The sequence below is a fragment of the Sebastes fasciatus genome, chromosome 3, assembly GCF_043250625.1.
Source record: "Sebastes fasciatus isolate fSebFas1 chromosome 3, fSebFas1.pri, whole genome shotgun sequence".
Lineage (NCBI taxonomy): Eukaryota > Metazoa > Chordata > Actinopteri > Perciformes > Sebastidae > Sebastes > Sebastes fasciatus.
In genome coordinates this window covers 34,285,539-34,312,274 of record NC_133797.1, presented here as the reverse complement: position 1 = coordinate 34,312,274, position 26,736 = coordinate 34,285,539, and the positions used below count along the sequence as shown (strand labels likewise).

The 26,736-nt window shown below is 41.0% G+C and overlaps 1 protein-coding gene across 1 annotated transcript in view; it reads right to left on the bottom strand.

Annotated features, from left to right (window-relative positions):
- The window catches only part of LOC141764865 (alpha-1,6-mannosylglycoprotein 6-beta-N-acetylglucosaminyltransferase B-like), a 133,369-nt gene that overhangs the window by 27,528 nt on the left and 79,105 nt on the right, over positions 1-26,736 (bottom strand). The window lies entirely within an intron of this gene.

Sequence of the window (26,736 nt, the reverse complement as noted above, 5' to 3'; positions counted from 1 at the left end):
TTTGTGGACTGCCGTTTTGAAGCCTCGAGTTCGGCATTTTGGCCGCCGTCATCTTTTTTTTCTTCTTTCGCAACCACAAGTGACACGACACGGTGGAGCTAAGCACAACCGAACGCTGAATAAGACATTTTTAGGCGACTAAAAAGGTTATAATTAACTTTTATGAACAGAAAACACACTGTGAAAGAGTGACCCACACCCAGACCGAACAACGCCGTGGTGGAGACCTGTCAATCACAAGGTAGCCACGCCCTAAAGCATTTTCAGACCCGGAGGTAGCCCACTGGTATAAACCTACCAGTGGAACAATAGAGCTTTTATTTTGGTTTTATTCATCCATGTATTATGAAAATGCGTATTAGCCGTCTATCATTGTCTTCTGTAAAGTGACATGTTTTTCTATTGCGTGTTCACATAATACCAGAAATCAACGTCTAACAGTCTATTATTTCATCACAGGTCATCTGTTGGCCCGAACTCTAATAATAGAGAGCCAAGTTCAGTCCAGTCACATACAGTACAGCACACCTGCTAATTAGCAAGAGTGGAAGTCTACACTCCACATTATCATTAATTACTGCCGCGGTGCTCTAATCAGGTATAGGCCATTTTCACACTATATTTCATTTAGATGTGGTGACACGGTTCAGAGTTCTTTATTATGATATAGATCTCAGATGTGATACTGTAAGGGTTTTCTCTTAAGTGTGAAGGTTTATAGAGTAGGGATATATTCTCATTGCACTGCATTTTTATGGACTATAATAACCTAATAATGAGCCTGTTCTTTATTTCTGTCGCTCTCGCAATTATCACCCTTTGAAAAATATGTAGTGGGCTTGTGTTCAGCTTGCTTACTGTTGTACTGTTGTGTGAAAAATTCTGAAATGGGTTGACAGTATTGTGATAATAGTTGTATTTCAGCGATGTAAATGCATTTAGTGTGAATTCATCATACACCGTACAGTGACTTTCTCTCAGCCCCCCCTAACTATGTTGTCTTCCGGGCATCTGAATGCATCTAAACCTGACTCCAAGTTTTTAATGCTTATAAGTTTAATAACAAGACAACATGTCTAGTTTGCATTTAGCCATGCTAGTTTGATGGATTGCCATGACATATAGCTGAATAGACAAAGAGCATCAGCTACTCCGGAGACTAAACTTCATCAGCAGAAAATCCTGCTTGACTGACAGTTCATCTCTGAGAAGTGCAGACACCACAGCAGTGAGGCCTTAGGACAAAATATGGACCATTTATTTAGAAAGAATCGTACCAGAAGGGATCATTTTTAGAGTGCATGACCCTTGAGGGAATAAAAGCCCTTAAACTTGGAACTGTTAAGCTCAACCCGCTGAGCTACACAGCGACACAAGTGAGAGAGACAGACTGCATAGATGGCAGCATGAGGCCAGAGCTGGAGCACAGCATGAAGAGGACTTTAAACAATGAACTGTAGCAGTCACACTTGAGAGGGAACTCTCATGATAAAGACCACCAGCAAGCATGCCCTTCAAAAAAAGGCTGCCTGCATGACAAAGTGACCCACAAGGTGATGTGAAATAATCAAATGCCCATCACTGTTTATCTCCCCTGGCTGTGGGAAACGGGTTCTCACATCAAAGTTCAAAATATAATTCCCTGGAGTGGAGGAAATAAAACAAAAATAATGTTTTTTGAGTGAAAGCTAAATTAAAAAGTGTGTTTGTTGATCAGATGGTATCGTATGGGTTATGCTGAGTCCAATCAAAGACAAGCCAGGGCGCACCGGGGAGGCTTTTGGCAAAATATCATTCAAACAACCAGGATGAAAAGAGCTGAATGCGTAATGACCTGGCTGAGTTGAACCTTACAGCAGCAACATCAGCAACAACAACAGATGGTAAATGGATGGAGGGAGAGAGAGAGAGAGAAAATAAAGAGATATAAACTGATGTGTTGAGGTTGTGTGTCTGTCAGGTGCTTAACTGAATAAGTGCTTGTGTGTGTATGATGTACCTGTTGTGTTGGTACACACACACACACACACACCAGTACAAACCAAAGGAGAGAAGAGATGTTATTTCTAAGTGCGTGATGAACTGTGTCCAGTTCCACATCCTTGTTTGACTCAGTTTCAACTTATTGATCGACTGAGGACCTCTCTGTTACCGTGCCGACAGACCTGCTATTGGATATCTGACCTGTGAGTGGTCTTCTAGCTCTTACTTAGCTCTTATTTCTGTGACGGATGAGGCCAAAGGCTAATGGAGACTGTAATGCAATTCGTACCCCCAGTGAGTTTCATCCCGCTATGCAAGTTTTACATTGGGAGTCTTTTTGGCTGCGCTGCTCGTCCAAAGGGTCATTTGATAGTGTTGCGAGGCAGCACTTACAGGAGGAGCTCTGCCGGCAGCTGATAACCGCCAAAAGAAAGCAGTGAAAACACACAGATAAAAGAGTTTGATGTCGTGATTGAAGTGAAAAATGTGGTAGTACTGTAAACCAACAACTGCAGCGTGTGATTACTGCACTTAGGGGTGTTTCTCTCTGGTGTACTAAGATGAATGACTACAGTAAATAGTAGCAATGTGACAAAATAAACTTAACTCAAGGTCCACTTCCTAGCTTTTTCTGGAGATTATTTTGTCAAATTATTATTAAATGCACCAGAAGCTTTAGGCTATCGGCTATATATGAGGCTATATGAATTTTCCACAGAAGAAAACATAAGACACAACTTAAATTATCCAGTTGGTACATGAATCATCACTGTGAAGATTTCAGCAGAGTACAACTTCGCAAAAAAATCTAAAAAAGTATAACTGACATGTATTTTTTCTAAGGCTAAATTTAGACTTAATTGTTTTTATTGCATAAAACTGACAATATTTAACAAAAAAATATACTCTTGTCAAACTACAAAATATATCAAAATAATACTGTTATTAGTTTAACAACATTATTTAAAGGATATGTTCATATTTTCTCATATATGTCTTCAAAAAGTACTCACTGTTTTTAAAACTGTTTCTGTAATGAAACGGCTGAGAAAAGATCCCTTCCTAATGAGATCACAAGGTAAGTGATCAAGGGAGAAAATCCACAGTCCTTTTTATAAACACATCCTTTAAGTGTATTCATGAAAAAGTCCACATCTTCTTTTCACAACTGTAATGCTGCCTGCAACCAGGCATTTTAGAGGCTATAGCTGCCATTTGCGGTTTGAAGCCTTGTAATACACTGTGAAATAGCATGATGGGATTTCAATTGTGCACTCTGCCTGGAGTGTGGTGCCCCTCATTAGTCTAGTAGTTTCCATTAGCGATACAATGTCTGCGTCCATCCTTATAGATAATGGAGAACTCTCATAGTTAGAGAGGCCTATTCAAAGAGTCCATTCAATGAGAGCCAATCACATTTCAGAGATGACAGGGAACCGCAAGCTTTCAACACTATTATATAGAAGTTTTACATGAAACTATGCCTTAGATCCTAAAACCAAGAATGAGGGAAGCTACACTAATGTATAAAGCTTCTTATAAAGCTTTGAACAAAACACTTAAACAGGTGCTTTCAAGGTCTCACCATGAGGTCTTGCTTCCTTTGCACAATCATTTCTACTAATATATCTATGTGCTAAATTGTTCTCTTAAAAATTAAAGCTGAAGGTCAAAGATGAGCTCTCTCTCTCTGGTGTGGAAATGAAGAGAGGGCAACACTCGAGATTGAAGTATGAGAGGAAGAAAAGGTTTAAGAGGAGGATAAGGAGGGAGAAAATTTGGTTTGAATGTCTTTGGATAACTATGTTTACAACCACGGTTTGACAATGAGCAAACTGTATACTTTCTAACCCTCCCAGAGTAGCCTTGGAGTGTCCAAATTAACATACCCGTTGTCCTCCCAGATTGCATATTCTCACATTATTTTCTTGCATAACAGAACACCTTCAATCACATTTGCACATCCCCTTAAGTTCCTCACTCCTCCTCTCCTTTGAAACCTCATGACTTTGGACTGGAAGGTCGGGAAGTGTGACAATCAGAAAAAGCTCAGAACAGCTTCAGTCAAACACTGTAGCTTCCACTGTCGGTACTTTCACAATGAGGATAATCAAATTGTGGACATGATTTGTTTACTTTACTTCAGCAAGGCATTCAATGAAAACTGTGTGGTTTCATTGTATTTGTGATTTAACAGAAACTTGTTTCCCATGATGTTTTCTGCTACTGCAGATTCTTTTATGCATTTTGCAAAACGGAGCTACTAAATCAAAAGGAATGAAACCGATTTGCATACACGGGGTGATAATATTATTCTAACAGAATGAGCTCTGCTTGTTTCAATTCCCAAAGTACACGCCACATCATAGTCTTGTCTTAACACTAGAAAAGAAACCCAGAAAAGAAGCTTTGTTTTATGGATGTGGAGTCAAGATGACAATCAGGGTTGGTGTTTATGTCAACGCATCGACAGCTAGAGAGGCCTATTCAAAGACAATAGAGGTTCTGGAAGTGAAAGTCACATTCATCGTCTGAATTGTGGATTTGATTATTAGAGAAAATTCATAACCATCCAAGGGAGACTTACCGCGAGCTACGAGATTGTAAAATGATGCTATATGCTCCTGTAGAATCCAGAAGTCTGTACGATATCAACCTTGTTTTAAGAAAAACATGTTTTATTTGAATTGTCATGGAGAAGTACTACGTTACCCACAATCCTAAGGGTAATAGCGATGTCTTTGATTGGTGGAGCTCGCCGTTATCATGGAAATGTGTACCGCACCCGTGAAGAGCTAATGAGGGTAGCACTCGTACACGCTCGTACATGCAGTTCCTTGGTCTTTTCCTGGATTTCAAAATCGGACCAACACGGTGGCTCGTTTGGAAACTTTCTCTTATATTACGGAAATTGTTCAACGAAATGTGTTTCCGAAGACATTTGAGGCAATAAATAAGCCATGCAGTTGCTGAATCTGTCTTCATTTTAGATCGACAACGGTTAGTTTAAACGTTTTTCAGGAATTTCCAGAGGCGGCGAGTTGCCATTCGCAATGGTTTATGGGATGAGTAGTTCCTTCACTTTTTAAATAATTATGTACACAGTCTTGTACTTTTGCCTTTTTTTCTGTTTTTCAAAAAAATTGCTTTGAATCAAATGCTTTATGGTCACGATTCATCTAGTAGTTGGTGGGTTTATTTCCATCCCTAAAACTCTTTATATAAGGATTTTCTGAAACGTCGATGGAGTGAATGAACGGGAAATTCACTTCGGAACCGGAGCCTTTCAGAATTGGGTGGTCACTGTTGAGCTCTTTGTTACACATATTGTCAGTTTATCAATGCCTGACTGAAAAATAATCCAATTAGACAATACGTTGAGACTATTTGCTTTGCCATATCAATAGCAGGCTGAATTAATTTTCATACACATTTAAATTCATATATATATATATATTTATATACCCTCATCAACGCTTTGTATCACACACCCAATCAAGCATCTCAGTGTTGCATTGAAAGCAGAAAAAAAGCTGTAATTCATGATGATCACTGCACCATCTCTGGTCATTCATTGCAGAAAGCCAGCATTAACATAATACGAACAATCCATTTTCATTACGCAGTGCTGCAGCTCAGTCAGGCCTTTTGTTTGTCTGCAGATGTCTATCAGTCACTCCGTGTGTCCGTCTCGCGGTCATAACAGAGAGGACGGGGACAATGAGGCCAGAGGGAGACGATGACACGATGATTTCAGTAATGCTAACTGGGATTCAAAAGAATAGAAGACAGAAAACAAAGGAAGAAAAACACACACTGCGATGTACCAACAGCTGAGAAAACAGCAGCACGGCAGAATACAAGCAGCTCCTTGGTTTTTTCATTTTCCATCAGCAGCCCGTTTCTCTCATTCTTCCCCTCTAATCCCTCTCCTTTCAGCTGTTCAAGCATATCAGGACAAGAGAGAAAAGGAGTTGTTTATTTCTTGAAATAGTCTCATTTCTCTGTTTCTTTTGTTAAGGAACACTGAAGGACAATTTCTCTGATGAAACTACATTGAATACCTGACCTCTGGATGGTTTATTTTTACAAAGCTCAACTGAACCAGCTGTCCATTACATTCACCGTTTGATAGAGGTTGGTACAGTATATCAACACCCTGCCCACATCTTGACCAGGACAATTCAATGGCGCACAACTAAATTTGGATGCACTGCTAATTGGACACACTGTCCCTGTGTTAGAAACAGACTTGTTACAAACAATCACACCAAAAAAGGTGTTGAAACAGACTTCAAAATTAATTGAAGAACATTTTCAAACTGTTAATATTTAGCCGTTATATTCAGTCCTTACCAAGCTTTCAGATTGCTACCATTTAAGTAGAGTTGTAGTTCGGTAGGGTTCAATGCAGGTACATTTCCATTACTGGCACTGGCAGCAAACAGTGACATGATGTTAATAACTACAGTTACATAAGTACTGTACTTAAAGCCTCTGAACACCCACACAGGTGTTTTCAGTTATTCTGGCTGATTAGACCTCTGCTCAGGTTGAAGGTAGGCCGGAGCTTTGATGGGAATATATGAGGTAAAAAAATCTTCATTTATCAATAACAATAACAGGCTCAACAAAGCTAACAGGAGACTCAGGAAGATGCCACTCTGAGCAGAGATCTAATCAACCAGATTAACTGAAAACACCTGTGTGGGTGATCAGAGGCTTTAATACAAATTCAGTTTTTTCTGAGCTCATGAAATTTTGACTTTTGAGAGATACGTGGTTCTCACAGGACAGCGACGCTACAAACATATGATGATCTTATAGAATATGATGCATTGCTGTAGATTAAACTACCCAACAGTTAATAAAGGAGTTAAAATGAGCACAACCTTAAACATCTACAGCAGTAAAATGTAACAAACACATTAATGCAGCAGTAATATTAATCCAAAAACATCCTTTATAATAATAAAACACTGACAGGGAGCATTATTCTGCTTAATGGGTACTTTTACTGTTGATATTTTAAGTAAATGTTGCTGACAATACTTACACACTTTTACATATGTGAACAGTGTGTGGGATCTGGTGGTATCTAGCGGTGAGGTTATAGATTGCAACCAACTGAAGCCTCTCCCGTGTGCCAAGCGTGTTGGAGAGCTACGGTGGCCGACACAAAAACACAAATGGCCCTCTCTAGAGCCAGTTGTTGTAAGAGTAGCGTAGGTCATTTGGAGCAGAGCCAGTGCGTAGAGTGTGTGTGTATGTGGGAAGTGAGTGGTGAAGCAAGAGAGAGAGAGAGAGTGGTGGCGACATGAGCGAGTAACGTTATCGACTCCGGCCAAAGCAGGAAGAGATAACAGAGTTTGGTTTGTCCATCCTGGGCTGCTGTAGAAACATGGCGGTGCAACATGGCGGATGCTGTGAAGAGGACCCGCTCCGTATGTAGGTATAAACGGTTCATTCCAAGGTAACGAAAACACAACAATTCAGGTAATTATAAACTAAAGAAAATATTTTAATATTAAATTCCATTTCTGCCAATAGATCCCCCAAAATGCTACACACTGTTTCTTTCAGTAAGGTTTTGAATGCAGGACTTTTATTTTCACAGTGTGGTATTAGCACTTTTACTTATCTGAATACTTCTTACATCACTGTTTCCTACATCTGTTTCCTACGTACCCAAGAGATTTTGAAGGCTTCACTGAAATTGTGGCTTTGAAGAATGTGCTATTGTTTGCAAATATATATTTTAAAATGTTCAATTGAAAAACAAAGTGAGTGAAGAAAATCAGGACATATAATTCACATCCAGTTTGATTCTGGCTCAACTTTTGAGACACATAGAAGACAGTCATACAGCACATCAGTGCGTATCAATATTGTATTTATCAACATCTTACTGTAAATGTATGAATGCATGCAGAAAACACCCTATGCAGAGTTCAAAATAGACATCAGTAATATACACACACACACACACTGACACACACACTTAGGATGGCAGCCATCCCAGATACAATTCGAGTGCCATGCAGGGCCACACAGGAGTCCAATTACCCAAGGTTCTCTTGTCTCCTGGCTGGCATCTAGTCAACGAGCTCTCAATGAACACACACACACACACGCACACACGTAGACACATACACACACACACACACACACACAGGCAATGAAATGCCATGGAGTATGAGAATACATGAGCGAGGGAGGGCAGGAGAGCAGCGTACAAATTAATAATTCTATCTATATCTTCAACAAAATTGTGCTGTCCAAATTAAGAATTGAAAGTACAAAAACATATTGTCTGAAGTGAGGTGTTGAACATTAATTTGATGAATATTCTTACTAGTATCAAGATATCAAGTTTCTCAGAAAAAACAGCTTTAAAAACGTTGAACTCTTTGCTCAATCAGTATATGAACAATCAATAGCATCTCAGTGAAATGCTGCATGTACCGTATGTATGTGTTTGCAATTGACTGTGTGTGTGTGTGTTGTTAGTTATGCTTTCCTGTGCAAGGTGCTATATATACAGTAGCTATTCCGTTCAATACCAAATGACTGTATTGATCTCCTAAGGATCAATTTAGCAGGGTGATATTATAGACAAAAAGCACAAAATGAGCAATAACACACAGTGTGTTGCTTGTGGAGAGCTAATATCTGTCATTTTGCCCATATGTGTATTACAGTATACGTGTGTGAGTGTGGTGTATATGTGTGTGTGTCTTTGTTAAGTGGTGCAGAAATACAGATATTTTATCTGTTCTCTCTCCGTCTGCTCCCTGGTCTGTACTCATTGTATGAGTTGATGCATAGATCTGTTATGCCTCTCAGGGATGTGTGCAACTGACTGTGCGTTTGTGAGTATAAATGCATTTTTTTTACAGTGTTCAAGTGTCTGTGATGTGTGTGTGTGTGTGTGTGTTTGTCTGCATGACACAGAAGTTGAAGGGCATTCCAATCAGCGCTGTCAGCTAATGTCATCCCCACTGTCCCGGCTGACAGAGGGCCAGTTGGGGTCAAACAGGGTCAGCAGTGAAAAGAGGACGGGGGCAGCTGAGACTGTGACAAGCACTAAACAGGGTGTGTGTGTAACCTATCATAAAATAAAGACATGACAAAACAGACTGATGGTCATGTTTGGCATCAGATCCAGATCAAATCTAGATTTTGTTGTGGCCTGGTTCACTTCATATTTACTGTTATACTGGGCTTCTTCTCCATCCCAAGAAAAAAAAGTTAAAAAAAAGTAAACTCTTCATTGCACATGAATGTGATGAAAATGTTTCAACGTTTAAAGCTAAGAACTTTATTTTAATCACATCATGTTTTTCACACTTTCATTTTCTTATTCAATTAAAAGAACCCCCTGACTTTACAGGACATCAAATGTATTCGCCTTTTGGGAACCAAAACAGCAATTTGGAATATGAAGCATTTTCAGCTTTGTATATTGTCTTAGTTATTTGTTTTGATGTCTCACCTGAATGACAGATTAATCTACACAAGTATTATGCATGCAAGAAAAAGACATTCTGCCAGAAAAGAAAAGAAATATAGAAAAGAAATATGGTAATCACTTCTATTTCCATATACGAGAGTGGCCAAGCCAAGTGAGGACATTTAGAGAGTACAGATTAGGGCTGGGACGATACACCTATCTCCCGATTCGATACTGTCACGATACTTGGGTGCTGATTCAATATGTATTTTGATTTTTAAGTATTGTGATTCTACAAGTATTGAGATTCAATACTACAATTTATTGCGATTTCCGTTCTCTTTATACATCCATGGTCAGCTCCATCGGGGTCATTTGAATGCATTTAACATAAATGTCAGTATATGGGTGCTCTACAGTTGTAGCGTCGGCCGATTTGACCACGGAGATGAGAGTGACGGCAGACTTGACCGCACGCTACCGCATTGCGATAACGTTTCCTTTCCATGACAGAGTTTGCATGCAGCTTTTGCAGTGATGTCTGTCTCTGCTTTTCCTGCTATGTGTGAAACCCAAAGTGTTTCCATCCTTTACTGTATGTGTAGTGTTTACCACTTTGGATTTAAAATGTGAGGGTGCACGTCGTATCCACGCAGACCCTCGGCTGTTTTCTTCTGCAAAATATGTACATGTTTACAAGCCGAACTGACATCAAATAGTGAAACCAAAACATCTTAAATCCTAAATGTCATGAAAATGTTGCCTTGGTGTTGCATAAGGTAACATCAAAAAGTTTCTGCCTTAAAACTTGGTTAAAAAAGTTTATCACCGTGACATGATGACAAAATTGTGCAACAGCAGCTTGATCCTCTTATGTGTGGACCCTGGAGGCAGCTGTAGGCAGCATAACACTCCCATTTTAGGAAGACAAGTCGACTTTACATGTCAAGAAGTTACCTCAGTGATGAGGTGAGTGTGTGTGTGTGTGTGTGTGTGTGTGTGTGGCAGCGTAGCTTGAATATTAAAAATTCCTGCCTGAAAAAGTAAATAAAGTAAATCAACATGTTCTTAATTCTCAGTGCAATCAAATAAGTGTTGGGTGCGCATACACACAGACAGACACACACACACACACACGCACACGCACACGCACACGCACACGCACACACACACACACACACACACATACACATACAGCGTAATCAAACACTCAAACATCCATGTAATCATCTGTTTGTGATTACACCCAGGGGATGGCAATCTGCGTGCGTGTTGGTAACGTATTTCTTACCTGACACACACACACACACACGCGCACACGCACACACACACACACGCACACACACACACACACACGCACACACACACACACGCACACACATAAGCAGATACATACATACCACTCAACACAATTTTTTACACGCAAACACTCACATGCACCGGAACACACACATACATATACGGCAGCGCTATAAGCAGCTGACAGGCCCCAGTTATCAGCCAAGGCAGGGTGCACTAGATAAGGGAGCCGCAAGGCATCATAAACACCAATACTAGAGAGAGAGAGAGAGAGAGTGCAGCAGAGGGAGGGACGAATCAGAGATGAAAGAAGGAAGAGAAAAAAATTCAACACTCCTGTCAGAGATAATAAAATTCTCAGATGAAGAGCTCCAGTGGAGAGAGAGAGAATTAGAGACACAGGGGGGTTGAGAGAGAGAGAGAAAGGTGGGGGAGCAAGGTGAAAGGAGAAATGACAAGTTAGTTGCAAGGGGCAGGTAGCATGGATGTATAAAGAGAACTGGCGGGCTCCCGTTCATTCCTATGAGAATTGCTCAGTGGCGCATGAAGCCAAATTGGCTCGACTGCCGAGTGATAAAGTACCCGGATCATCTCGCGTTCTTCCGCATCCATTGGACCCATGGAGCAGGCGCAGCAGCGTTTCCTTTAACCCCGCCTCCCAGCCCTCGCTCCAGCCTCGGTCTGGGTCTCATTCACATGAACAGAAGAAGGAAAATAACTCTGGATTCGGCTATTAGTACATTTTACAGCTTTTAGGTCCTAGTGATTTAAATAAAGGCTATTCAAGTGTTCGTACTGGGAAGTTGAGTCACCTAAAAAAAATTATCCGCTGAGTTACAGACGTCTCTTTCCCAATGTAAGTCTATGGGAAAAAGTATTTTTGGCCCCAATGGCATCACGTGACGGACACGGAAGTTGTGGCATCGTCGTTTGGCCACTACGAAAATTTCAAAGCCCGGCGCTCTTCCTGGGGGCTTGGCAGTAGGTTAATAAACTCATGACAACATTGTTTTTTACACCGGGCATTTTAATAGAAATCAATAGTCAATATGTGTAGCGCGCTTACTTTGATCTTTAACGTCGGTTGGCTGTGTGTCTGGCCTCTCCGATAGAGCTTTCGCTGCGAGGCTACAAGGTTTCCACCCGGTGCTGCTCCGCCACGCACACCGGCTGTGACCGCTCTGTCCTCCTCACGGCGATTACATCATCAACGTTATGGTTCCCTTATAGCATTGGGTTTAAATCCCAAATATTGCGTGTGTGAAATATGACACCTGCTACTCCGAGCTGACAGAGCAGACACATTCACTTTTAATTTGTAGCGTCTGTCGTCCGACTATGTATTGATAACACGGCACTGATACGCGAAAATGAACTAAATGGGTTTTATATCAGTAAAAATGCAAAACGACGGTGGGGACGGTGGGTATGTAATGTAATCGGTGTGTGCCCGACCACCGCGTAACACCGGTAACACCGACTACCGCGGCAACCCTACTTGGCAGGTAGTCAGAGAGAGACAGAGAGAAAGAGAAGAAGAGGAGTAAAGATGGAGAGGATAGGGCAAGAGGGGAAAAGGAAACCAGGTAATGTTAGACAGAAAGATTAAGAGGTTGAAACTAGTAAAAGAGGGGGATGTCAAAATCTGAGTGTGTGTACGTTCATCTGTGAATTCACATTTCATCCAGAGACCAAAGTCAGACCTTGGAGGTTATAGAGGTGTATTTTCTGTTTTTATTATCACTTCATGGTACAGCTGCATCTCTCTCTTTCTCTCTCTCACACACAAACACACACACACACACACACTGCATATGCACCCCTTGCTAATAAAGCCAGCTCCTGCTTTGTCTCCCAAGGCGTCAGGCGGTCCGCCCTTTTCCCTTCGTCAGCAACTTCTGATCTAATCCCACTAAATCAAGAAGAATAAGACTCGGCATTGGTTGTGACGGAAGAAGTCGAGGGAATTGAAAGCGCACACACACAAACACACACACACACACACACACACACACGCACACAAACACACACCGACAGTTACACAGACCACACAGCACACACATATGAAAATGCATATGGTGGGATACGCGTGTGTAAATAGATACTTTGGCAGATATACATATCATTATGCTCTCCCACATGGTGCAGATCAGATAAATCCACTTTGCAACCTGCCGCCGGCACTCACAGGAAGGAACGAAACAGAAGCGAGAGCGCCAGTCAAACGATACAGCGGGCGGGCAGATGCCTTTCACTCAAGTGTGGAGTGAGCACACGCATATGGATGAATGTGTAGGAACAAACACTCGCAAATCATCCGCAGTCAAGTGGACGTGTGGATGCAAGCGCCGTCACACATCCCACCACACACACACACGCACGCACGCACGGCGTATTCAAGTGAACTCATTAGTATTGCCCCGCTGACAGGGCAGAGCGCCAACTGAGAACTAATTTTCAGCGATGTGTGTTGCAGGCCATTGACCCTCTGAAGCTGCACTCAGCTGCCTGAAAAGAGCTCAAGCTCACACCTGAAATTAGACTTTCAAACCCACACTGGCGTTAGAGGAAAGAAAGAGTCAAACGACAGAGAACAAACCTACCTCTCATCTACAGCAGTCCTTAATAACATGCAGAAAAAAGTCTGCAGTGTTGTTTTCTTCAGTAACTATCATTCAGACTTGACAAGTGTTAATTAGCAAGTTGCTTGTTCACACAAAGAGCTGATATGACTCTGGAGCAGCCAAGCAAAAGTATCAAGAGTGTTAAATGTGATGAGGTGGAAAAGAAACGGGTTAAAGTGGCACTGGCAATTTGCAGGCTGAGAATTTTTGAAACTGTCATAACAGCATCGGTCCTTTGCGCCGAAACAACACTTATTTACATTCATGTGACAAAGCCCTCTAGCGGCAATAGGAATTATGATTCATGTTCGTCTGGAGCAAAGGAGGAAATAGTGTGCTGTTTGATATAAAGCCAAGAAGTCTTCACAAGGAGGAGGTTTTTGTGGATGGCAATCTTTGACAAGTGAGGCAGCTTTCTGCTTCCTGTTTTCTACTGACAGTCAACGTTGGTTTCTTTTATCCATGATCACATTCAATCCTTAACCTTAACCAAATAGTTTTAGCCATCCCACTTGCATGACTCTAGAGTTGGCAATGCTGGTCTGTCTGTGTGTCCGTTGGGCCACCACTTTGGTCCAGACTGAAATATCTCAACAACTGTTTTGGCAGACATTTGTGGTCCCCAGGCAATGAATCATCGTTTAATCTGGAGCCATTTTCAGATGCTTTTTAAAAAAAAAATTCCAATACTGATCAAATACCTGCAAAACTAATGACATTCCCATCAGCCAACACGTTAATATAAGATGGTGATCATGGTAAATGTGCTTAGCATCAACATGTCAGCCTTTTAACTGTGTACATGTTAGCATGCTCACATTAGCATTTAAACACACTTACTATGCTTAAGGACAGTGTCAAAGAGCCACTAGCATGGCTGTAGACTCGTAGACAAACCACCATCTTTCCCCTACCCTGTGCCTAAACCTAACCAAACCTTAACCATCGCTGTGTAATATCAGAAAACGGCTTTATTAAACATGATTTGTAACAGCTTTTGAAGGCATTGACAAATGATATCGTCCTGATGTCAGATCAGAAAACGCTTTCATGTGTCATTCTGGAGGCCAATTACAGACACTTCATGTGGTTGTTTATTTGGGGTGACTTGTTGGACATTTTCCAAATTTCCTGCACAGCCTGTTCTGAGTTATCACAATGAATCTCAGGTTGAGTGTCCATATCACACTTTTCTCTGAGCGCCAGCATCTTTTTTCAATTGTTCCCAATGACGAGAGAGTGTAGAGAAAAAGCGCTGAACCCAGCATTTCTTTCAGAGCGCTCTGACTCATGTGGCCGCTGCGATCCTTTTATTTGGAAATCTCTGAACTTTTCAGAAAGGCGCTGGTGTCGTCACTGACGCTTCCTTTCAGTCAATCCTCGGGTTGGTGTTCTGGTCGAAAAAACAATGTCAAATAAATAAATATAGCCCAAATAGATCATAAAAAGCAAAGGGGCAATGCTTAGAAGCTTAGGTGAGAAATATGTGAAGGCATTTGAAGCTTCGCGCCACCACACGGCTGACATGTTCTTCTGTCTGTCTGTCTCCATCTCCCCCGTTTCAGTACCCAGGACAGCGTCGCTGCTGCACTACTGTATACACACGCACCTCTAAACTCAACAAACAGCGATATCCGTCTGAGAATAAATAATAATAATTAAAGTTGAATATGAATAATGAATGATGTTGTGGAATTATTCCTTAGTTCATTGGCTATTTTGGGATTTATACATTATAACTACATACTTACATATTTAAAAAAACAACAACAACAAAGTATTTGAATACTGATTTGGAGGTTGATTATCATGATAACAGTCAAAGCTTTGAAGCATGCTTGTCAGCCCTACCATGAGTATACTATTAAGGGATTAAAAAAAAAAGCCTTAAAGGAATTCTGAAAGAAATCAGGACTTGTTTTGTTTTTAGCCACGCTAGCGGCTTGGATAGGGCACTCGACCACTTTGGTTCAGACTAAAACATCTCGACTGTTTGATGGATTGCCATGAAACTTCGTACCGACATTAATGAACTTCAGGGGATGAGTCCAAGTGACTTCGGTGATCCCCTGACATTTCCTCTAGCGCCACCAGCAGGTCAAACTATTTCACTTATCCTGTGAAATAACTCAAAGTTATAAGATGGATTGATAGGAAATTTGGTACAGATATCCGTAGTGTACAGATAGACAGTGTATCCAGCGACTTTTATCATATAACTGCAGTTAGAGTGGTGATATGTTGTCAAGACATAGTTGTCATAGAAACAAAACCCACGCGCAGCGGGAGCTCTTTTTTGAATGAAGAGCTGGGATGAAGCCCTCAGCACTCTATCAGAGAAAAAAGCTATATGGACACACATCCTCACTGAGAGAAGTCAGCATTCTTGATTTTAATAAAATAACTATTTTATACTAAAGCATAAAATATACTGAGAAATAAACACAAAAGTGGTGGAATGTGGTTTTCTGTGGGACGTTATGGACTCTCGTACATCTGCAGCTCTTTGTCAGAGAAATGGAGCACAAACACAATGTCGGTTTGTCGGTGAAGGAGCTGTAAAGAAGCTGTTAGAGCAGCATTGATACTGTCTGCATCTTCATGAAGTCCTGCCAGTGTGTTTTATAACTGCATTTGAGTTCAGTCATTACCCAGAATTTGCTGCACAAACCGGAGATAGAGAGAGAAGAAAAGGCTAAGTGGGAAAAAAGTGGGAAATCACAGAAAAAAGTAAAGGTGTGAGAAATGACAGCAATCTATTTAGATTTAGTGAAATCAACACTTTTCTTCGCTCAGCCTAATTTCAAGGCTGGCTGCTCTAAAATGGCCCAATTTTCTCCTCAGAGAGGGCACAGAGATATCAGGTGTACTGACATTCGTTTGAGTCGGGCTTGGACAGCCCGTCGCTTTTCAAGCCATTAGGAAGAGGAGACACTGCCGGCATCATTGAGCAAAATGTTTTGGGTTCTGGTGTTAACTCTTAACAACTCCAGGGGTGCCTCGTGAGGTACAGTATGCAGGCACAAAACCCAATTATGCTTGACTTTGCTCACATCAGCTGCACTCCCTTTTTTCCATGAACGTGGAGATAACAAGGACTCTGATATAACTAACAAGCACTGTCAAGTTTGCTGAAGGAAAATGTGGATAACAAGAGGTTTTTGACCCCATTTTCAGCCGTGCTTGGCACAGACGTGATAAATTGGTATCTCTGGTTTGGATGTCATTTAAATGACTTTCGGTTTTAAAGATACAATTATACAGTATATTCTAATGGGTAGATAAAGAATAAAGGGTTGACGCTGGCCTAGTACACAGATAAAGCTGCTCAAAACGAATCACTGATAAAAGTCGAAATATCATAATTTGTAGGGAAAAATAAGGATAAGAAGCCAGACTGTGAGAAAACTATGTGCTGTGTTATCTTCTACCAACGGCTACGTTTTGCGATGCACATAATTGATGATGTAAATATTGATTTAGATTTTCCTTTAATGCATGACTGCATACTTTTCACAACATTAAAATTGATGACTATGTGCTTGCTCCGCAGGTGCTGCACACCAATTTATCCGTTGTGGTCATGCACCATTGCACTGAGAACCAATTAAGAACCATTATGATGTTGATAATCTTTCAAGCCAGAGCTCATTGTTCCTCTTACAGAGGACCTATTATGCTTCGATGCTTTTCCCCTTTCCTTTAGTGGGTTATATAGTTTTTTGTGCATGTAAAGGTCCCAAAAAATTAATTTAGTTCTTTCAGCATCACGCTACAGTATCTAAGTTACTCCACTTTTTATGTCGTCTAACTAAGTCGAATAATTCCCTTGCCTATATAAAGTACTAGCCCCGATAAACTTCTTAGGTAAAAAAAACAACGTATTTTGATAAGTTTAATGGGACACTATCTAAAGTTAGGCTGATGCAAGTATAGTGACACATCGTCTAGTTGTACAACATTCATATATGACATTTATTGATGTAGTGCACACCTTTTATTATTTACTTTTTATTATTTACTTTAATTTGATGCAACGCCTTGTGGTTTGCTTTTTTACATTGGGGAATAAAAACACAATTAGTATTATAACTACTTTATTGAGTAAAGTTCTTTGGCTACATCAAACAAACACTGTAAAAAGACAGTTTTACTGAAGGCTTACCTCTTTTTGCATTAATATCCGGTATCACTTCATCTTTTCAAACATTGGGTTATCGCTTTTTTGATAAATAAGTTTCAATAAGTTGCGAACTAACACGTATTTGTTCAAATCATGTAGTGTGGGTTTCCTCCACTGCCTCACTTCAGTGACAAGGCTAACATTACTCTAAGGTTTAATCAAATGCTTCCACACATCACTTCTCAGATGGTTAGGAGTCATAATCATCTGTTCAGCAATGCTTCCTAGACTCTGCGTTAGCCAAGAGGAACAACAAAAGTCTAGTGAACTGGGGGGAGAGGAGCTGTAATGGGTCAGACAGACCCAGAGCATTAAGCCAGATGCATTTCTACATGAGATTACACTTCCTCCAACTTCTCTTCTTTCTGTCCTTTTACTTATTTCCTTTTCTGTCCGCCTCAGGCAGCTTCTCGTGAGAAATAAAGCTCGGTGAGGGAAAGGAGGTTGATGAATGGCTGATGGCGTTGGTTTTTACTGGAGCTCGGCTCAATGTGTCCCCAGGCCTTGGAGTCTATTCAGCCTCCCCTGCTTCCATTCCCCAGTAAGAGGAGATTGAAAAGCCCTCAGCGCCTATAGGTCTGGGATGACGAACCACATACACACTCACGCAACGCACACACCTCGTCTCTCACATCCCCTCGCTGTACCTGTCTGTCTGGCTTTTTTTCCGCCTCGCTTTATTCAGCCAGAGCTAACTGTTTTGGCCCTGCAGCCGGTAGAGGCTGACCTCCCTTAGCCTTTCTTCACGTAGTCAGACAACTGAGACCGCATAAAGACTAAGAAACTGCCTTTACTCTCCACTCCACCTTTCTCTCTTGGTCAATCGCTATTTTTCTCAAAAACACAGAGAAACTTGTTTCTCCACAGGAACAATACGCCCTTTTCACAGCAGTCATTTTGACGTGTCATAGCAGGGTAAACACAGGTGTAATTGATCCAATTAATTATTCTATTTAGTGTCAGCCAGCATACACATACCAGGGCTCTGGTCCACCTAAATGGTCATAATAAATGTTATTAATTGCACTTGTGTTTACCCTGAAATTACAAGTCAAAATGGCTGCTGGGAAAAAGGCCTATTGACCTTTTTCTAACACACACATGTTGACAGTGTTGAGGTATAATTAATAACAGTGATAATAACGGCATTGTGTTGAGGATTATCAGGCCACATTTACACTTTCATTTCATGTGGATAAAATCCAGATGTGGTTGGGTGGTGGTAATGCACCTGAAGATAGTAACTGACAAAATGCCAGAAGAAGAAAATATCTGTTACAATAATGGTTGTGTCTAGAAGGTAAAGCACAAATTGCGAAACTCTTGCGAGATGGTTGAGATTAGGTATTGATCTCGAATAGTTAAGGTTAGGATAAATTGTCGGACATGGAGTCTCGCAAGAGTTTTTGCAGATTTCAGATCAGATTTTGCGGTTTACCTTCTAGACATGACCTACAACAATTAACAGTTAGCAATAACAACTAGCTGGCTATCAACTATCCCTACACTCACACAAACACAGATAAATCACATTTAAGTGTGACAAAAGTTTTATCGTCTCATTCAGGTTCTCATTCACTCTCTCCCTCTCGGATCATTCAGTGGTCAAACTGATCACTAGTCAGATTACAGATTAAAGATTCAGATTTAATATATGATGTTAGGACTGGGCGACATTGCAAATATGCAAAAAAAGGCAAATTTCAGGGATTTAAATCCCTCTCGTTACTAAATCCCGTCCACATATTCGGTTTAATTTGGAAATATGCCACATTACTGAAGCTAAATATGCTCCAACGGCTGTTTCACTGTGACTTTAACTGTCTGTAGCCTTTAAGTAAGAAAAAGACAGTGTTTAAGGTCAAGCCATAGTCCATTTGGTTAGTCCGGATCAGAGTTAAATTGTTACTTTTGGTTTGTCTTCTATTTAGTCTGATTCGGTTTCAGTGTACAAATCAAAACAGACCAAATACAGAAATGAACTTGCTGAGGGGCGTGTTCGAAGGAGCACATTTTTCATCTGGAGAGCTGACACTTCTATGCAGGGAATTGCAGCCTCTGAAATATTACTGTCGAAGTGTTTTCACTTTAACTCTGCACTGATCTACTGTGTGCACGAATCCCTTCTCCTCCAGTTTATGACTTTATAAACGTCACTATTTTTGTGGACTTTATTTAGAGTATTGTGTGTTCTCTTTGGCCCAGAATGTCAAGCAAACATCGGACTTCTGCAGAAGTCCAGGTTAGTCCTCTACCACTCATGTTCACCTGTCGTTTACCTGTGTCCATCTCAACAAATGCTCACACAGGCAGCCTGCGTTTTGGTTTGCTTGGAAACGGTCCGAGACCACCTCTTGCAAGCGATCTTGGTCCGGTTGTTTTGGTTCGGACCAGAGTTCGACAATTGCCAAAGCAAACTGGACCAGAGTTCGATTGGCTTGTGAAAGCACAAAATAGTCTCATATCACAATATTCAATTTATATCATGACTTATTTTAATCATTGTTTTATTTCTTACAAAACTGCCCCAATGTTTAAGGGCTAAAAACCCAACTTCACAAGGGTAGGCTAGATGTACCAGCATACACAGACACACTCATGTAAGTACACCAAGGATTGTGCTAGATCAGCTAAAGAAGCATTAGCAGCGACTTGTCCTATTTGTATTTCCGAGTCCCAGTTGTGTCAAGCTGACCAATTAGACCGTAATGCCATGCGGAGATGTGAGTCAAAGCAACACCAGTAACGAAAGACAAAGTCACCCATGTGCCACAACTGTGTTCTCCCCCTTAGCACTTAAAATCTAACACACAGGATGAAGGAAGTCATTACCAAGTGTGTGGTGGTGTGTGTGTGTGTGTGTGTGTCTGGAAGGGTTAGAAGCAAGGGTAGGGGTGATGAAATGCTGTAAAAATCTGGGAAGTTGCTAACAAGCACATTGATTTGAGCTTGGAGGGGAACAACAGAGAGACAAAGAGGGAGGGAGCCAGACTGAGAGCAAGAGAAGAAAAGGTGAGGAGACACAAGGCAAGGGAGGAGGAGAGGAGCTTTAAGCAGACAAAATGATGCAGACGGAGCGTACTACTCATTTGCACGCTCTAGTTTTTTAACAAAGAGACAAGCTGACGCTCTATCTACCAAACACACACACACATAAAAACAGCTCCCACAACTGATTAATGTTAATGTGCTACAGTTTCTCTTAAAGCGACCTCACAAGTCTCTTTAGGGGTTTCACACACCTCAGCAGCTTCTCTCGAATAGAGATCGGATACACACTCCCTTCATAAGTCAAAATTGGATATTTTTAATAGGAGACGCTTCTCCCCCGCTCGTACAGCCAAGAATATAATAATGTTTTGAGTCATCTGCTTTACAAGTTATTCCCCCTAAAACCTGCATAGTTGTTGCACAACAAAGTGAGATGGAACTGAAGTTATGAAGAAAATAAGAGAAAGCAGCGATGTAAGGAATGTGAGAACAGCTTAATTGCCGTGAAAGAATAAAGGAAAGCAAGATGAGGGTTTTAGAGAGGATGTCTGTGCATATGTGTGTGTGTTCTTATCTGCTTGGGGGCAGGTATAATAAGGCGGCTCGTAGCCAGCCTGTGGGAGAGCAGTAGGTGAAGCGAGGTCACCGACTCCACTCTCTCTACAGGCTTCACTTTAATGATGGCGGAAGGTGAGGGAGTCAGGTTGATGGGGGGCGACGGAGGGAGACACGGGGAGAAAGAGAGAGAGGGAAGGAGGATTTACGAGGCACAGAGTCGCACGGAGCGTGACTTTGACATTTCATGGTCTTAACAGAAAAACCTCAGAAGAAAAAGAGGGAAAAAAAACAGCGACTCCCACATCCACCCACAGATTCACATCCACTGGCTTATTCTGCATAGTGCATAAATAATATTTCTGAGCGGAAATGCATGTTTTAGCTGAAGGTGTGTTGTCAAGCCCACACCTCTAACTACAAAATCTTTGACCTGGCACTTTCTGACTCTGGAGGATTGCTGCACAAATCATTTAACAACATTTAGTCCACTGATGTTGACAAATGGATGAAAGCGAGGGAGGAAATTGTAACCAATAGCAACTGGAGACGCTGTAAGCAAACTGAAAAGTGAAGGATAAAAAGTAGAGCTGTCAAAGTTCACGCGATAATGAAGCGTTACTGCAAAATCGTTTTATTGCCACTAATTTCTTTAACGAATTAACACAATTAAACTTTCAGAGGTTGTAAAGCTAGAAAAACCTAAGGAATCCATTGGTACCAACCATGTCACACTACCTTGTTGCAAAGGAGATTAAATAACGCTCCAAACCTAGGCTTAATTTTGGTGAGGAAAAACTGGCATGGCTATTTTCAAAGGGGTCCCTTGACCTCTGACCTCAAGATATGTGAATGAAAATGGGTTCTATGGGTACCCACGAGTCTCCCCTTTACAGACATGCCCACTTTATGATAATCACATGCAGTTTGGGGCAAGTCATAGTCAAGTCAGCACACTGACACACTGACAGCTGTCGTTGCCTGTTGGGCTGCAGTTTGCCATGTTATGATTTGAGCATATTTTCTATGCTAAATGCAGTACCTGTGAGGGTTTCTGGACAATATTTGTCATTGCTTTGTGTTAGGAATGGATTGCCAATAATAAATAAATACATACATTTGCATAAAGCAATCATATTTGTCCATTCCCATGTTGATAAGAGTATTAAATACTTGACAAATCTCCCTTTGAGGTACATTTTGAACAGATTTATCACGATATGGACAATCATGCGATTAATCCCAATTAAATATTTGAATCGATTGACAGCCCTAATAAAAAGAATGTAAAGAGAGCTGAAAGCGTGCACAAGACACAGCAAAATACAGAGAAAAACAAGTGTGCCACTGAGAGAATCTGAAGACCAATCCAATTTTATAAGGCGTTACGTAACCTCAGTGGATAGCTCTTTTTGCATTAATCTCTTGGGTTATGCAAGCCATTTCTGGGCCAAATCGCTAGACTTATAGCAATGAGCTTATGATGCAAACTAGTTCTTTTACTGCACACTGTCACGTGCCGTAGTAGTTCTTGCACACACATGGATTCACAAGCACATATGGAGGCTTTCTCTTCCTGTGAAACGCTTCCTCACACACAAGACAGACAGACAGACACGTCTGGATACTCCTGGTGTGAGCATGTATGAAGTAGCAAAGAAGGAGGAGAGGTTAAAACAAACAAACAAAAATGATATGTCATCATGTGTGAAGGGTAGAGTTTCAACTGTAAACATGAATCTTTGTACTAGATAAAAAAAGATGCCTGTTCACCCATCTACCCTTACTATGAGAAAGAGCTTAAAGCAACCAGGGGATTTAACTCTGGGCAATACGGACTGACACTAATTGAGATTAAATTTGTTATGTGAATGGTTGACTTCAAAAGTTTGAGAGAACAGGAGAATAGCTCTGCACAGGGAATGTAGCTGGCAATGCACAGGAGGCACATAAAAACTTAAAGAGGTTTTATGGCACGGATGAAACTTGTGCAAGCGCAAAAGATTTGTGAACAGATGGCCTTTATAGCAACTATTAACTGTTACTAAGAGCGCTGTAAAAACTGATCTTGGCCACTACTGAGAATTGAGCCATTACCTTGCCTACTGGTGACAGGGGAATGTCTGACACATCATCTTTTGTGATGAGACAAATCATGGCTAAGAAACAGCAGCATTAACGGTGGCAGTAATTCAGAACAATAGCATTACCTCATAACATTATTACTGCAACTCATAACAGCAGTATAATTGTAACTCATAATAGCAGCATTAAGTCACATAAAAATCACAACAGCAGCATTAACTAATAACAGAAAACAGTTGCGTACAGAGACTCTACACCTGATGAGAAAGGGGACACCTCGACTGATCACAGGATTAGGTTAAAGCAGTGGACAACCTCCGGGTCTGAGAAGTGAAGCCAATGTTGAAGTGCCTTAAACTTGCATTCTTTCTAATAGCCAGCAGGGGGCGACTCCTCTGGTTGCAAAAAAGAAGTCAGATTGTATAGAAGTCTATGAGAAAATGACCCTACTTCTCACTTGATTTATTACCTTGCCTTGTGAGTGACAAGTTGCTACCACGGCATTGTCCGGTCTAGGTGTTGTCCGCGTTTTTGTCTTCCAACTTTAACCCTTTCACAGTGGGTTTTTAGTCCATGAAAGTTAATTACAACCTTTTTGGTCGCCTGAAAACGCCTTTTTTAGCATTTGGTTGTACTTAGCTCCACCCTCTCGTGTCACTTCTGGTTGCAAAAAAAACAAGAAGACGACCGCCCAAATGCCGAACTTGAGGCTTCAAAACGGCAGTCCACATACCAATGGATGACGTCACGGTGACTACATCCACTTCTTATATACAGTCTATGGATTTAAGGTTTAAAATTTAGCATTAAGGTTAATTTTTTCCCAATGTCACATCGAAGTAGCACTTGAGATAATGCCCCTGGGGGCCATAGCAAAGGTGAAACTGTGTGGACCAGAGGGGCATTTGGGCTGGCTCACCATCTTTGTAGTGTGACATTAGGGTCAAATATAAAGGGCATTCCCCATTCTGAAGGTCACTTAAGCATCCTCCTTTCTCCACATTTGTATGCAGCTTTTCTCTCCAATCGCCACAGCATCATGTTCATTTCAGGCGTAAATGAGTTTATAAAGTTTGAGACCAATTATTTTGACTGTTATGCAAAGCGCACCGATCCTTGTGGTCTTTGCGGTTATACGTGTGCTTTTATGTGATTTGGAGAGATGAGAACGCAGGACTGAAATACAAAATACAGCTCTACAGCTATTCTATAGTCTGTCTGTGTCCATTGATATTTACAGTACTGTATAGCATACATAAATACCGTATGTGTTTGTGTGTGTTAAATGTGATTAGGAGTAGGAAATACAGCAAAAAAAGAAGAGAGTTTGAGTCTTAAAAAACAGTACTAGACTGAATGACACAGAGATGCATATTTCTGTTCTCCAAACAACAGCTGAACTAAAACCCTCTCACACATCTGAGAGGAAGATTTGATGCAATGTGCCTCCCTGCTGTACAGTAGGCCTCTTATCCAGTCACACTATCCAATTATCAACACATCTCAGGGACAAAAGACACTTGATGCTTTTGGATTCTCTACTTCTTCTCTGTCCTTTACTGTATCGGAGGTGTCGATTGGCTGTAACTTTGTCTCTTTCCACCTCCAACCCCCAAAAAGGCCATGAAGTCAGATCTCCATGGCAACTGAGACCTTACCTGCAATTGGGATGAGATTGTGAGACTTGACACCTCAAGTTAGAGGAGGAGATGGAGTGGGAGTGCACGAGACAGCAAGAGGCTGAGAATTTAAAAGCCATGAAAACTGAGTTTGAGGGGAAGAGACTGGGAGTATTAAGTGCAGTTGGGTTTTAAATCAGTTATCAGGACAAAATCCACTTGGGAAAAATAGTGACTCTAAGGAATACAATCATAATGGCAAAAATCTACTGGGCAAAAATGCTCACATAGAATATTGCTTGTTTACAATAACCCTATTAGATTAGATTAGATTCAACTTTATTGTCATTGCACATACTACAAGTACAACGAAATGCAGTTTTGCATCTGCATATCAATATATACAAATGAGGATATATGTGGTGTATATGTAAGAGATAATGTAAAGCAAGCCGGTCATTGTCGTGAAAGAATCCCCGACAGGGTTGATGCTGCAAGTTCAGTGTGTGCAACACTGCATATTTTCCTCTCCTGTGCCAGATTCTTCTATCTTTAGGTATTACTGAACTTTCTATCCCTTTCATTACAGTATTAGTGACAGGATCAGGCACAAAGGTGCTGACCATTCACCTTCACATTGACTGCAGCAGCTCTCAGCGATCTGCACCCGTGTTGAGTCTGTAATGTAGAGCAGGCGGAGCCCCGTCATTTCTGCTTCTCACACCAATACATCTCAGGTGCCTTGCCAATCTAATTGGCACCAAAATCAGCTTCATTTCCATCAAGCTGCTCGGTAAGGCCACATCGCTGAGGAGTGCACACTCAGCAGAGACGGGCAGATGCATAAAGCCCGTATTCAATTAACTGGGGTTTGTGTGCTGTTGTGTGTGGGAGAGTGAATGGTGCAAGTGAAATTTCTGCTTTGTGCAGAAATGAAGGACAGCGCAAGATCCAAAACAAAGGGATGGCATTTATCAGGGAGCCTTCAGATCCAAAGAACCATTATTTGCATATTTGAATAACGCAAGTCCCCCCGCCCAAACTTCACAGATGCCAACTCAGCACTTTGCTGTTCTCCCCCGTCCTCGCTCCTCTCCACTCACATTTTCTCTTCAGTCCATCCACCCACACAGCGACTGAGATATGTCACAGAAAAGGGAGATTGTAAGTGAATGATTTCCTATATCATTATGACCTGCAGGCCACAATGCAACACAATCACATCCATATAGAGAGAGAGCACAAAAAAAAACAGATTAGAAGTTCAGGTTTTATCTTATTACACAGGTTTGTTGAAAACTCAGTGTCCTACGGTCTGTTATTTCTTTACAGCAGACCGTTGCTATGTATAACAGACCGTTGCTATGGGCGCAGTTCTAATGTCGGACCGTTTCTGTGTCAAATTATTGATTTCTTAAGTAAGTAGCTGTGTAATAAGCGGGATAATGTACAGCTAGCGGGTCATTGCTTCGAGTCGAGATCCGCATCGCCCTGTCAGGGTTTATTTCACAACAATGACCAGCTTGCTATACATTATCCCTTATAAGTATATTGCCGTTGTTTTTGTCCTTATATTCTAGGGGTGGGAATCACCAGATGTTGCATAATACAATATCATCACGGTATTTAAGTTACAATATGATCTTATTACGATTTTTAACATTTTGTGATAAGATATATGGCGATATATCGTGATTTATTACCTTTTTTCAACTGCAAATTATGCTTTGTTTGTCAACATTTGTTTTATCTAATAACAGTTTTCACTCTGCTCATCTCACTTCAATAATCTTTATTGCAGCAAAATGGGATTGTCAGTCATGCAGACTGACTGACCAACACTGTCATAAAATCATAAATGTTGCATCAAGCACCTGACAAACTGAACTGTTTGCATTAGAGTCTACATTGTATTTGCAATGTTAATAGTTTATATATAAAAAG